The sequence below is a fragment of the Lynx rufus genome, unplaced genomic scaffold (assembly GCF_022079265.1).
Source record: "Lynx rufus isolate CCGP_SWC_20201006 ecotype Redwood Valley unplaced genomic scaffold, mLynRuf1.p SCAF_9, whole genome shotgun sequence".
In the NCBI taxonomy this organism is placed as follows: domain Eukaryota; kingdom Metazoa; phylum Chordata; class Mammalia; order Carnivora; family Felidae; genus Lynx; species Lynx rufus.
The window spans coordinates 85,535,424-85,549,124 of NW_025814897.1; the positions used below are offsets into that span (position 1 = coordinate 85,535,424).

Here is a 13,701-nt window from a genome sequence, read left to right on the forward strand (position 1 = left end):
AGTTAGAATATAAAAGAAGAGAGTATCTAAACTAGTCCTTTACCTGGAAGCAGCAGTATGTTAAAGCAGCAGTATAGCAAGCAAAATTCTAAAATTGGTCCCCACAGATGTCCTGCCCTGATCCCTGGAACCTGTGAATATGAGAGATCACTCCCATAATCATATTACATAATAGAGTGTAGCTGATTTTCAGGTATGGCGATTTTCTGGGTGAGCACACTCTACTCACATGAGCCCCTTTAAAAGACAAGTTTTCTCTAGCTGGCAGGCAAAGGAAAAGTCAGATTCAGAGCACAAGGAGGATTTGACACGCCACTGCTAGCTTTGAAGATGGAAGGGGCTATGTACCAAGTTATGTGGGCATCCTCTAGAAACTGAAATGACAGCCAGCAAGGAAAAGGAGACTCAGTCTGGCAACCACATCTAACTGACTTTGACCAACAACCTGAAACAGTCTAGAAAAGATCCTTCCTTAGTGCCTTCAGGTAAGAGTCCAACCTAGTCAACATGTTAATTGCAGCCTAATGAAGCCACAACCCAGAAAGCCCACTTGGATTTTGACTTAGAGAACTGGGAGATAATAAGACTGAGACTTTTAAGAGGCTAATTTGTAGTATTTTTGTTACACAGCAATAGGTAACTAATGTAGGTAGTTATTATTACAGAAGCATGTGATGCTGATGTTTTAGGAAAATGATAATCCAATTACTTATATTTTCATGACACAGTGAGAGAGATGTTAGAAATACTTTTTTTAAACTGTGGAATAATGAAATATGACATCCTAGAAAAATTACAATTAAGTGTTTTACAAGACTTGTAAGCATAGTAATATGAGACTTTATGTCTCATATTAATATGCTCATATATATCAATCACATATATCAATATGCTCATATATATCAATGCTCATAAGTTTCTTCATATGTATGTGTGTGTATGAATACTTCAATATAAAAAAAGCACTTCAGGGGCGCCTGGGTGGCGCAGTCGGTTGAGCGTCCGACTTCAGCCAGGTCACGATCTCGCGGTCCAGGAGTTCGAGCCCCGCGTCAGGCTCTGGGCTGATGGCTCAGAGCCTGGAGCCTGTTTCCGATTCTGTGTCTCCCTCTCTCTCTGCCCCTCCCCCGTTCATGCTCTGTCTCTCTCTGTCCCAAAAATAAATAAACGTTGAAAAAAAAATTTAAAAAAAAAAAAAGCACTTCAATCTCATACACAGCATGCACATGCACACACACATACACACTTTTGTCTACATGTATTTCCTGTGAGTAAAGGGATAGGCAAAGAATCTCAAATTCAGGAATTTAACTTTCACTCTTTCTAGTCAGAGTATTTTCTGCTGGTCTGACCCACTTCTTATGAATGATGTCAGGCAAAGTCCTCCTCCTCACACACTTCATTGAATTTGACCTGATTTTATTATTCTTATGGAGAAATGGACTTCCAATGCAAATCTCTAAATAGCTCAGTCCAGAATTTCCTATTAGAAATATGTTAAATACCTCCACTTGTGGTTAGAACCAAGAACTCATTTTAGGGGTGCATGGGTGGCTCAGTTGGTTGAGCATTGGACTCTCAATGTCGACTCAGGTCATGATCTCGCAGTTTGTGGGACTGAACCCCATGTGGGGCTCAGCACAGAACCTGCTTGGGATTCTTTCTCCCTCTCTCTGACCCTCCCCTGCTTGCTCATTCTCTCTTTCTCTCTCTCCCTCTCTCTCAAAATAAATAAAGAAATAAAAAAGAACTCCTTTTGTAGCTACTTTGGAGCCTACTTTTTAAAAATGTTACTATAGACTGCCATTAATTTAAAGAAACATTTGGTGTCTAGGGCTAATGGTCTTTTTCTTTCAGAGTCTCCAGATTAACAATTTTTATACATTAAAAAAGAAAAAAAACTTTCTTAGGAGTATTGAACCTTCCTAGATCATAAGTGTAGTCAAGTAATTTTCTTTCTTTCTGAAGAGCTATCCTTTCACATATGTTCTGTTCTTAGCCCTGCCTATTTTTACTTGGGGAAGGTTTGTTCTTTTTTAAATGTTTCATTTTGAAATAATAGTAAATTCACATGAAATTGCAAAGAAATGTATAGAGAGGTACCATTAACTCTTCCTCTAGTTTATTTCAATAATAAAATCTTACACAACTACAGTACAATATCAAAACCAAGCAATTCACATTGTGGCAATCCATAGCTCTTATTCAGATGTCACCACTTGCACATGCACTTGTGTGTGTGTGTGTGTGTGTGTGTGTGTGTGTGTACTGCTGTATGAAAATTCTGTTTGAGATTCTTATTATTGAACATCTATATTATGTTTCAGATTTCTATCTGTTGTTTATTGCCATCTTGTTTGAAGAGCAAAAAACTTGGAAACAACTTAAAGTCCTATAATGTGGCACTGGTTACACACATTAAGATTTGCACTAAGTAACAATGATACAGGCACATATTTAATGCTGTGAAAAAATGCTTACAGAACATTTTAATGTCTGGTATTATCATTATCGAAGACAAAAAAATAGCACGTCCCCATTTAACATGGTAACAAAACATAAGGAAAGAAATAAAAAGTTAATGATCCAGAATTATGTATTTTCCCTGTTCTTCGTATTTTCTGTTTTTCCCCCAAAGTTTAATGATAAACATGAGTAATAAAAAACAATAAGTCATTAAAGTTTTAATCATTTTGCTTTGTCTCTCCAACTATATTTAAACTTATTTGAGAACAGACTATCATTACTTATATCCCCAACTTGGTGATATAGTGATTTGATATGTTTAATTTCTTTTGTTCACAAAAGCTAAGAACACATATTTATAGCATGACTACTGTTTGCCACCATTAAATTATTTCTTTGTGAATATACATATTTAGTGTGTCTATATTCCTTAAGGTCTGTGGGATACTTTTTAAAATGCACACTCAAATACTATACATAGTATAATTCCTTATATCCAATGAGAACTCAATAATTACTTTTTGAATAGCATTAAAAATGTAGCAGTGCACAGCTTCCCCTCAATGAAATTTCAGAATTTTTAAAGGCAGGAATTGGTTTGCATCTTTATGATATTTTGCATTTAATACTAATATCATACTAATAATAGGACATCATTATCATCATAAAAGCTACCATTTACTGAGTATTAACTATGTGCCAGGAATTGGGCTAAATGTTAATATTCATGATATCATTTAAATTTCACAATAATTACTATCCCCCTTTATATATGAGGAAATTAGCATCAGTGATATTAATTAGCTTGTCCAAAATCAAACCATGAGTACTTAGAACTAGGACTGCAAGCTGCGCTAATCTGACTCCAGATTCTGAGATGTCAATTAGGAAGATATATCATATATCTCTTAATAGAATAGGCACTCAAAAATGTTTATCAAATGAATGAATATAAAAGTGAGAAATTAATGCTTATTATGTATCATATATAAATGAATTGACTCTTAAGGATTAGTGAGTAACTGAACAGGAAAGAATACAGTGAACAAAGTTTGGCAATGGGAATTAAAGATTTAAATTTTGATATTAAAATCACCAAATCAAAAATCTATGTATTCTGAGCATATGAATATAAGAATATTGTTTTGTCTGCTCAGTTGACGCCCTTTGCTTCTAATTCACAGAATGGCCCAGTTGGAGACTTTTGTCAAAAAAGAATGGACTCATGACAAACATACAGATGATGATGAGTCAATCAAAAGGACTATCAGTTGCATTCAAATTGATAGATTGATGGGCAAATGAAATGATCAGTCTATCGCAACATAATTATTCTTAAGTAACCTAACTGAAGACAAAATGATTTATTTTTCATAAATATTTGTAGAGACTATTCATTACCAAAGGATTATTCCTGGTATCTCTTTTTAAAAAGTAAGAATAATTCTAAGACAGTGTATGTCATAGTTGGCTAACACTGCAGTCAAGTTTGAAAGCATGAAAAATATAAAGGATGGCTTACGCTTTCAGAAAGAAAATAAAATGCTATTAGAGAGTCAGATTTAGGCCCCTTCTTTGATTAGCTAAGGTAAAAAATAGAAAACATTTATAAAACAGAAAATAAAATCAGCAACTCAGGGGCACCTGGGTGTCTCAGTCGGTTAAACATCCAACACTTGATTTCAACTCAGGTAGTGATCTTGCAGTTTGTAGGATCAAGCCCTGCAACACGCTCCGTGCTGTCAGCATGGAGGCTGCTTGGGATTCTCTCTCTGCCTCTCTCTCTCTCTCTCTCTCTCTCTCTCTCTCTCAAAATAAATAAATAAACTTTAAAAAACCCCAGCAACTCAACAAATCTCATAATGAACACAATTTTTAAAACCTTATTCAGATTTTTCACTAGTAACATGGTAGGGAAATGCTGTCGACACTATAAACTCAGGAAAATCAGAGACTTTTTTGTATATATTTTTAATTCTTAGTGCCCAACAAGGTTTGGGGCAGAAAAAATAAGGTGCTTAATAAATATTCAGAGATTGAATGAATGCATTCTTGACAAGAATCAAAGATGTGTGTTAAGGTGTAATTTATAAACTTGAAATATTGAAAACTACCTAAGTTGTTCAATAACCAAAGAATGAGGGGCGCCTGGGTGGCACAGTCGGTTAAGCGTCCGACTTCAGCCAGGTCACGATCTCGCGGTCCGGGAGTTCGAGCCCCGCATCAGGCTCTGGGCTGATGGCTCAGAGCCTGGAGCCTGTTTCCGATTCTGTGTCTCCCTCTCTCTCTGCCCCTCCCCCGTTCATGCTCTGTCTCTCTCTGTCCCAAAAAAAAAAAAAAAAAAAAAAAGTTGAAAAGAAAAAAAATAACCAAAGAATGATTAAATTGTGGTAATATTATTAGCCATAAAAACCAAATGGTAAATTTATACCTGAAATATACCATAATATACATTAGGAATTCAATTTATGGATTCAGCATCAGATTAGAAGTTGGAGAACTGATGAGCTGAGAGACAAGTCAAAAGAAAATATCCACACTAAAGTATAAGGAGAAAAAAGGTGGAAAATACAAAATAGAGCGTAAGAACAGAGTTTAGAGTAAAAGAAAAAATTTAATTTGCATGTCATTAGTGTTCCTTCAGAGAAGAGAGAAAATGCAGCTGAAATAGCATTTGAAGAAACAACTGCAGAGAATTTTCCAAAACTGATAAAACACCGTAAGCCACTGCTTCAAGTCCTAAAACCCTCAAGTATAAATATAAAGCAACAAAACAACACCAAAGGGGGGAAAAACTCACTAAGAAAAAGCATAGTAAAAACCAAATACAAAGAGAAACCTTAAGGTCAGCCAGAGAAAAATAACATTGCCTTCAAAGGAGCAATAAGGCTAATACATGACTTCTCAATTAACATAAACAATATGGAAGCCAAAAATAATGGAATGATATTTTCAATATGCTGTGGGAAAAAAAGTATCTGATTACCTATAATTTCACATTCAATAAAAATATGAAAATGAGAATATGGAAGTGAAATATATATATTTTAAGACAATTAAAAACAGAGAATTCATAAACAGAAGATCCACACCAAAGGAAATATTAAAAGATGTTCTTGAAGCAGATGGTAAGTGATTCCTGACAGTTCAGAGATACAGAAAGAAGGATCAACAGAATCGGTTAAAAATGTGGCTAAGACTTGGGGTGCCTGGGTGGCTCAGTCGATTAAGTGACTGACTTGTGATTTCGGCTCTAGTCTTCATCTCAAGGTTCGGACTGAGATCCAGATCCAGATCAAGCCCCTACAGTGCCTGCTTGGGATTCTCTCTCTCTCTCTCTCTCTTTCTCCCTCTCTCTCTCTTTCTCTGTCCCTCCCCTACTCACACATGTGTGCTCTCTCTCTCAAAAGAAATGAATTTTTTTTAAAAAGAAAAGAAATAGTCATAAGATTAATAAAAGGAGAAATAGACAAATCTACAATTATAACCATATTTCTCCCAGTAAATGATTAAACAGGCAGACAAAAGATCAGTGAGTATACACTGAAAACACATTTATCAAACTCGATTTAATTGACATATATAGAACACTGCACTCCTAGATTACAGAATACATATTTTTTCAAGTACACATGGATCATTTATAGAAACTGTTCATACATTTAGTGGACCATAAAGCAAATCTCAACAAATGGCAGAGTTGAGTTCATACCAAAAGTGTACTTCAACTACAGTGAAATTAATCTAGAAGTCAATAACACACATATGAACTAGAAATGTTTCATACATTTGGAAACTTAAGAAATATACTTCTGAATAATCCATGGATCAAAGATTATAACAAAATGGAAATAATAATGAACAAATGGCATTAAAATTAGTGGAATGAAGCTAAAGCCAAGCCTAGAGGCAAATTTATATCCTTAGACATATATATCAGACAAAAGAAAGGCTGATAAAAGCCAATGAAAATGGGCCTTGGAGAAGGTAGGATTTTAGGTAGGAAAAAGGAGATAAGGGCATTTTGGTCAAGCAAACCAGCATAATCTAAGTACAGTTAGCCTGGGCCTGGATAAGTACAGGGAGGTTCTGTGACAAGAATACAGTGTGGTGGGTCTGACAGTTGATGTTTCACTTAACTTAGTACAGAATGGGTGCACTAAAAAATTGTAAGTTAATAAGTGAAATGTTCAGAGTCATACTTCAAAAGCGTATCACCAGGGAGTTTGTTCAGGATGAACTACCTTCTCCCTACAATATATTCATCACTCTCTCTCCTGTAGTGATTTAATATCTCTCTTCCCTGTTAGAGTCTGTGCAGGCAGCTCTCTGAGGCAAGAAAGTATATCTGTCTTTTTAGTGCTAAATCTCCAATGCCTAGGACGGTGCTTGGAATACAGACAATGACTAATAAATATTTGCATATTAATTAAAGATAAAAGAAATGAGAGATATAGAAATCAGAAAAACATTGTTATAGGTTCAGTTTGGAATTGACACATGCATAGGTCACAGGGCTGTAGTTACCCAACAGTGAGGACTATTCATATATATGAATGATCAGATTATATATATGGATCAGTTCATATATATGAATGTTCTGATTAGTTCCTTCTCTATTTTCTTATTTCCATTAATCACATTACTTCATTAATTTATTCATTCATTCAACAATGTTGTATTGAGGGTCTACTATGTACAGGTATGTTCTGGCCCTGGAGGTACAGAAATAAATAAAACAAAGTTACTGCTAAAATGGAGTTTACATTCTAATGGGGCAACTCAGACAGTAAATAAATAAGTACATGATAGGCAAAGGGAGTACCTTGAAGAAAAATAAGGCAGGAAAAGACAGTGACAGGTTGTGAGCACACAGGGCAAACCTGAGACACTGACAGGGAGCCACGCTGGCTGGAGCAGAGGAAGGGAAGGGAGAATGGTGTTCAGAGAGATACCATGGGTCTGGTAAAGTAGGCCCATGTAGCATTGAGTAAAGACTTGGGTTTCATTCTAAAGAAATAAATAGTCATTGGAGGATTTGAAGCTGAGGACTCCCATGATCTGACTCATGAATATGAAAGGATCACTCTGGCCATTAAGTGGAGAATAGACTGTAGGGAAACAAGGGTCAGTGGACGTAGACAAGTTAGGAAGCTAAACTACAGGTCACCTTGACTGCTTGAACTCTGCTTTCATCCAATTCCCTATACTGTCCTAACATTTCCTCCACCAGTCTCTTCCTTGTCCATCCACATTACTCAAATCTAGAACCTCATTACCTACTACTTTCACTATTATAATACCATTAGACATTCTAGTTTGGGGCCTACAAGTTTGAAGAATGTAGGAGTAGAGTTTCCAACTCCTACCTTGAATAGCTTTATAGACAATACTGAATAAAATAGAAAGATAAATAGTACATTTTAAAATATGGAAATTAAGCAGCATAATTTAAGGTTTGGGCAGCGAGTGAGAACAAAAATTAATCATAAAATGCTTATTTGAAAGCCTTTGATAATTTCTGAATCAATCTACATTTATGGATATAAACCTAATCTTTTGGAATGTTTGGTTTTGACTTTTTTTCAAAGAAGCAGGTGCAATTAGATTATTTGTTTGCTTTATTTTAATTCACAGAGAACATATGGGAATTAATTTAAAAATATACCAAAATACAAACAGGGAACAGTACCAACCAATATCAAGATATTTGACTTTTCCAATTTAAAAAGAAAAAAAGAATCATAAGCATATCTCTGCATCTCTGGAACACATCATAATTTTGTGTTCTTAAATACAATACCATAGTCTTGTATATAGTATAAAGGAGCTAAAAGGCCAATGGTTAAAGCTAAGCATTTCAATAGCTACGAACAGTAATTTAACTAATAGGAGATTTTGATCCTAGGAAGTATAATTGGATTTAGCGAATACCAAAAGCAATTATTATATTAACATTTGCCTTAAATGGTAAGAGTTGTAGAAAAGAATTTGAGTGTGCCAATTTAAACCGTTTGCTTTCCTTAAAAAGATTCAGCCTGACTATTATCAAAACTGACCCATATATTCACTGTCTCCACAAAAACTGTGTTGATATATGATGTACACAATAAGAAGAATGTTCTAGTCAGAAGATCATCAACTATATGCAGAACTACAAAAATTATTTAACAGAAAAATAAACCATATGCTATTGAATACTCAAGAAAACCAGAATATGACTTTCAATTTTTAATATGTGGTTTTTCACAATTTATAATTATATAGACATGATCATCATTTGTCTGCTTAAAGAACTTTTCATTATTATTAATTTACTTTTCTCTGAAAAGCAGGAGACTATAATATAGTTCCATTAGTTAGTGCATCTCAAAACTGTTACTGAGAGAAAAACCCTTGAATGCAGAAAAAACATGTCATTTCTTTCAAGCTTCATTTCTTCTATTCTCTCATGGAGAAAAAAAGGCCTTATAAAAATTGACCAATGCAGTATAGTTTGGATTTATATTCTCTTGGAAAGGTAAATAAAATTAAGTGAATACCATATACTCAGTGTTTACCGCATGCCAATTGTGGCCAGACTTAATAATGCTAGAAGAACTGATTTTGTAGCAGTTGTAAAAATGTAAATAAGGCTTTAAAACTGATTCAGAAATCATATTTTATAAATGAAGCTTTGATTTTAATTTAAACAATTCTCTTTGGGTATGATACGCATTATTCAGAATGTTCTGCTTTTTTTGTGATTGAAATAGTAGAGATATTTCAGGAAACCAGGGGATAGAAACACCTGTTTCTTATCAAATTACATCTTCTAATGATTATAACAATTTTATGCACTAGATTAACTTTAAAATGTAAATACTACAATAACTTAAAAAGTTTAAATTATTAGATGGAAATTTATTTTAAAAGTAGCAGTGGAAAACATAAAACAAAATAGAGCATATCTTTACCTATTTTAGTCTAAATATTCCTACTAATAAAACATGTATCAAAAGCATCCACATTAAAAATGCTTTTCATAACATATGTTGATTTTTGTCCTACTGCAAATATAATAACCAGTTAATGAAATTTGGAAAGTAATAAATAAAAATTTAAAACTCAATAAAAGCTGTCAATAATTTGATACATTTTCCTTCAAGTCACCTGTCCATCTGGTTAGCTATCAATTTATCTTTACCTTTATCCATATAAAATGAGAATAATACTAAACATGTTTTATAACTTGCTTTGTTGTTAGTATCAAAACTCATGAGATATTGAAATACATTCTTAAAATGAAAACAATCAAAGAACTTTTAAATTTATGTTCCTTTTGAAAGAGTGAAGTACATGCCAAGTGGAGTCATGAAGAGAAATGTCAGTGTGATCGGTGGCAGCTGCTTGCTTCCCTAGGAAGGAAGGGGTCGCTTAAGAGTACAGTAGCTAGCAAACCCCTCAGCGCTCCCCAAAGTCACTAGTGGGAAAAGAACAAAGGCCTTTCCAATGCAACTAACACAGATGTGCCCAAAGGCAAACTGTCAGAAACAGTTAAGATGACAGCTACTCACAGTTCATTATTTCCTTCTCACAGGTCACTGGGTGACAAGCTGGGTCAGTGTGCTTTGTCGGCTGTCCTAGTCCTTCCCCACCCCCTATTCAATTTGAATAAGGCAAAGGGCTCCATTGGATAAACTAATGTAAACAAACACATTCCAGACACTTAAAGATGCCAGAATATGGCATTTATTTTATTTTGGACCAAGCTTAGAATTAAATGTACACACAACTCACTTCATCCAAGCAAGAAGACCACTACATTTCTAGATCTCACTGATAGAGGAAGAGAAAACATTTCAAGTGTTGCTAAAGCAAACAAGAAAATATAATATGCTATAAACTAAGAACTTCAGATTAAAGACCTCACACAGTAAGAGATTTTCCTTTTTCTTCAATAGGAAAAATAATTTTTTCCACATTACAAAAAAAAAAAAAAGATCAATAATCAGACTACTTTCCACAAGTATTTGAAATGTAAATTAAATTAAATGATTCTGTAGATGGGAAAGCCTGGTTTGTGTGTTTGTGGTGATTGTTATAGTTTTTTTAAGGATATAATTCAAAATAAGGCACCCATCAAAATGACAATAGTTCAATAAAATTTTTATGATGTAAATGCATAAAATTTTAGTAATAACTTAAGATGACTATTCAATATGATGACATTCTGTTACAAAAATCACTGGAATAAATACTACTAAGAAACTAGGAATGAGTAATAAAACAGTGGTTAAGAGCATGGTCTATGGATCCAAATGGTTGTGGGTTCGAACCCCATCTCTCCTATCTCTAGCTATGTGACTGGGCACATTATGAAATCACTCTGAGCTTCAGTTGCTTTATCTTCATGGATTTTAAGAGTACCTCCACCATCAGATTATCATGACAATAATTAAATAAATTTATCACAGTGTTAGAAGAATAAGTACTTTCAATAGGAGTTGACACGTCATAACTATTCAACAAATAACAGCTATTAGCTACCTATCACCAAATTTAGTATATGCAAAGCTGAACTGAATCACCATTGAAAGTGGGAAATACCTTGGCTAATCATGACAGAAGTTACAGTCACATTGTTAGACATAAATTTTTTAAAAATCTCTAATTCATTCAAGTGTAAGCATCTATATATCATCAGTAAATCTAGACTGTTGGATTCAAGAAGTCAAGGGTTCAGTCTCCCTTAATATTTTCTACCTCTTATTTAGTCTTCACTGAAAGGTGCATACATTGACATATCTTTTATCATTCCCTTTCTAAGCTGTATTTAAAGGTCCCTTTCCAAGATACCCAGTCAAAATGATGGGCCCCATTTGAAAGGCTAAAAGATTTGGAATAATCACCAAGACAAGAACATGAATGGGTAGGCAGAATAATATAGACACTGAGAAAAAGATTTTGGGCTCAGATAGGCCTGCCTTAAATTACTAGTTGAAAGGCCTTAGTGAAGTAACTTAATCTCTCTGTCCCTCAATTTCCTTATCAGTAAAACAGAGATTAATACCGCAGTTTTACATACATCATAGGTTCTTGGGCAATAATGTACATAAGGCACTTCAGCAAAGTCAGTGTATGTTATTAAAAATTGAATGTTTTCCTTCATTTTCACATATTAGCTGCCACTAACTATGATACCTCTCTCTTTCCCCAAATTTGGCTACTTGCAGTTCTCTCCTTCTTTGGCTACTTCTAAGGAAATACATACATTTATATATCTATATCTTTTTATTCTTTTCAAATACGTGTTCTTTCTTCAGATTATTTGCTCATTAACATGTTTGTTCTAAATTCTACTTCTTTCTCCAGTTTCCACAACACAGATCATTTCACATTTTTCCTTTACTTCTTGTTATGATTTTATTCTGTATTTTGTAAAGTTATCATTGATAAAAGCAAGAAAATGTAAAGCTCTCTTAAAGATGCAATAATACAATGTGCTGGGCAGTGTGTAAACCTAACCAGGCAACCTAAGGTTCAAAGTAATCAATATGCCAAATTCAGAGCCATGTTCTAATTTTGCCCAACAATTCCTTCCAAAATGGGAGGAAAGTAATTGCTCTAAGTACTTACTTTCTACTCAAAATAACTTTGTTAAGGAACAGAAAGAGAAGGAGTGAAACTGAAATTACATCTATTATGGTAAATTGTCGGGGTGGAGAGGAAAACCGTGGCTTTAAGAAAAAAAAAAAAAAAGAGGGCTAGAAGAGTTGTTGCAGCCTGAGACACAAACCCTGAGGGATACTCACTAAAATAAGGGCCCCAGGAATTTTCTTAGGAAATGAAATCCCAAACATGGTTAGTCAATTCCTATTGACTAAAAATCACAAACTATAAGCCCGATTAAAAACTGGTTTCTACCCTCCTTGGTTACAGCCCATTTTCACAAAGACTACTCATTGAGTGCTTGCTACATTCCTGGAAATTTAAAGACATTAATTCTAACAACTCAAATAGGTCTTGTGTTATGTTAACTAACAATAACTGCTTTGTTGTTTGTTTTTCTGTTTGTTTTGTGGGGTTTTTTTGGTTCACATTACCTAATACTACATATATATAGTATAGTATACTATACACTATATACATATCACTAGCGTTCTGACACTGACCCACCAGGACCAGGGCCAGGAGGAGACATACACGGAAATCCCATATAGGTTTCAGAAATCTGGGAGCAGAAGGAACCTGTGCCTCCTTGAGTAGAACCCAGGATAATGACAAGCCCCCAGCATGCTCTCAAACAGCGTAGAATAGAAATGGCTGCCAAGTGAGTCTAGAAAGATAGGCCAACAGATGTCTTATAAAACAATATTTAAGTTCCCCAGTGGCCCAGGTTTCTCTGAGCTTCTGTTTTACACGGAAAGTTCAAAGACTGCTCCCAAGGGACTTACATTCTAGTGACTGGACCAGAGTGGCCTGGCTAAATAGCTGAGGTCTTGTGGTTGTATTGTAGGGTGTCAGAGAGTTGAGATTCCTATATGTGATTAAAAAGCAAGTAGCAGGAATAAAAACTAGAACTTAAGTTTTCCTGCAGTCCAGGACATCCCCAGACTATGATACAGAAAGGTCCTAAATTTTTTCTTTTGTTTATCTGTGAACTATCTTACTCAAAACAACAAAACCAATGTGAGTTTTAAATAACAAAGAGATAATAAATTGAAAAGTCACTGTTGTTATCAGGAAAAAATGTTCCCCTCCTGTTAAAATCTGAGGCAGGAATATATAATTTAAGAATATAAGATAGCTTTTCATTGAAATAAAAGTCATATTGCACACCTTACACTTATACAATGTTATATGCCAACTGTATCTCACTCAACAAAGCTGGAATTTTTAAAAAAAAAAAAAGAAATGAAAAGTTGTCACTTTTTTTCTTTCTTCATACAACTAACATTTCTATCTACAATTAAAATATTTAAACTTAGGAATTCTCTTGAACTTCAGTGAGTACAATAAGAATTATATTATTCCTTTAAGAGTACTTCAGTCAATAGTTAATTTCCAACAATTATTATACTAAAATTGCAATTTATAACATTATTTTGTTGTAACCCAACACAATTAACAATAATTCTACTACTACTACTACTAAACATAAACTTTAGTTTACCAATTAAATAAAGAGAATCAGAGAAATTGTCCAACCAAGGGTGATTTTCAGTTGGTTAGCAAAATCATTGCTTAGTTTTA

General features: G+C 34.2%; 1 protein-coding gene across 1 annotated transcript in view; it reads right to left on the bottom strand.

The window, feature by feature from the left end:
* The window catches only part of DCDC1 (doublecortin domain containing 1), a gene marked incomplete at its 5' end in the record, with an annotated part of 457,606 nt that overhangs the window by 175,117 nt on the left and 268,788 nt on the right, over positions 1 to 13,701 (bottom strand). The window lies entirely within an intron of this gene.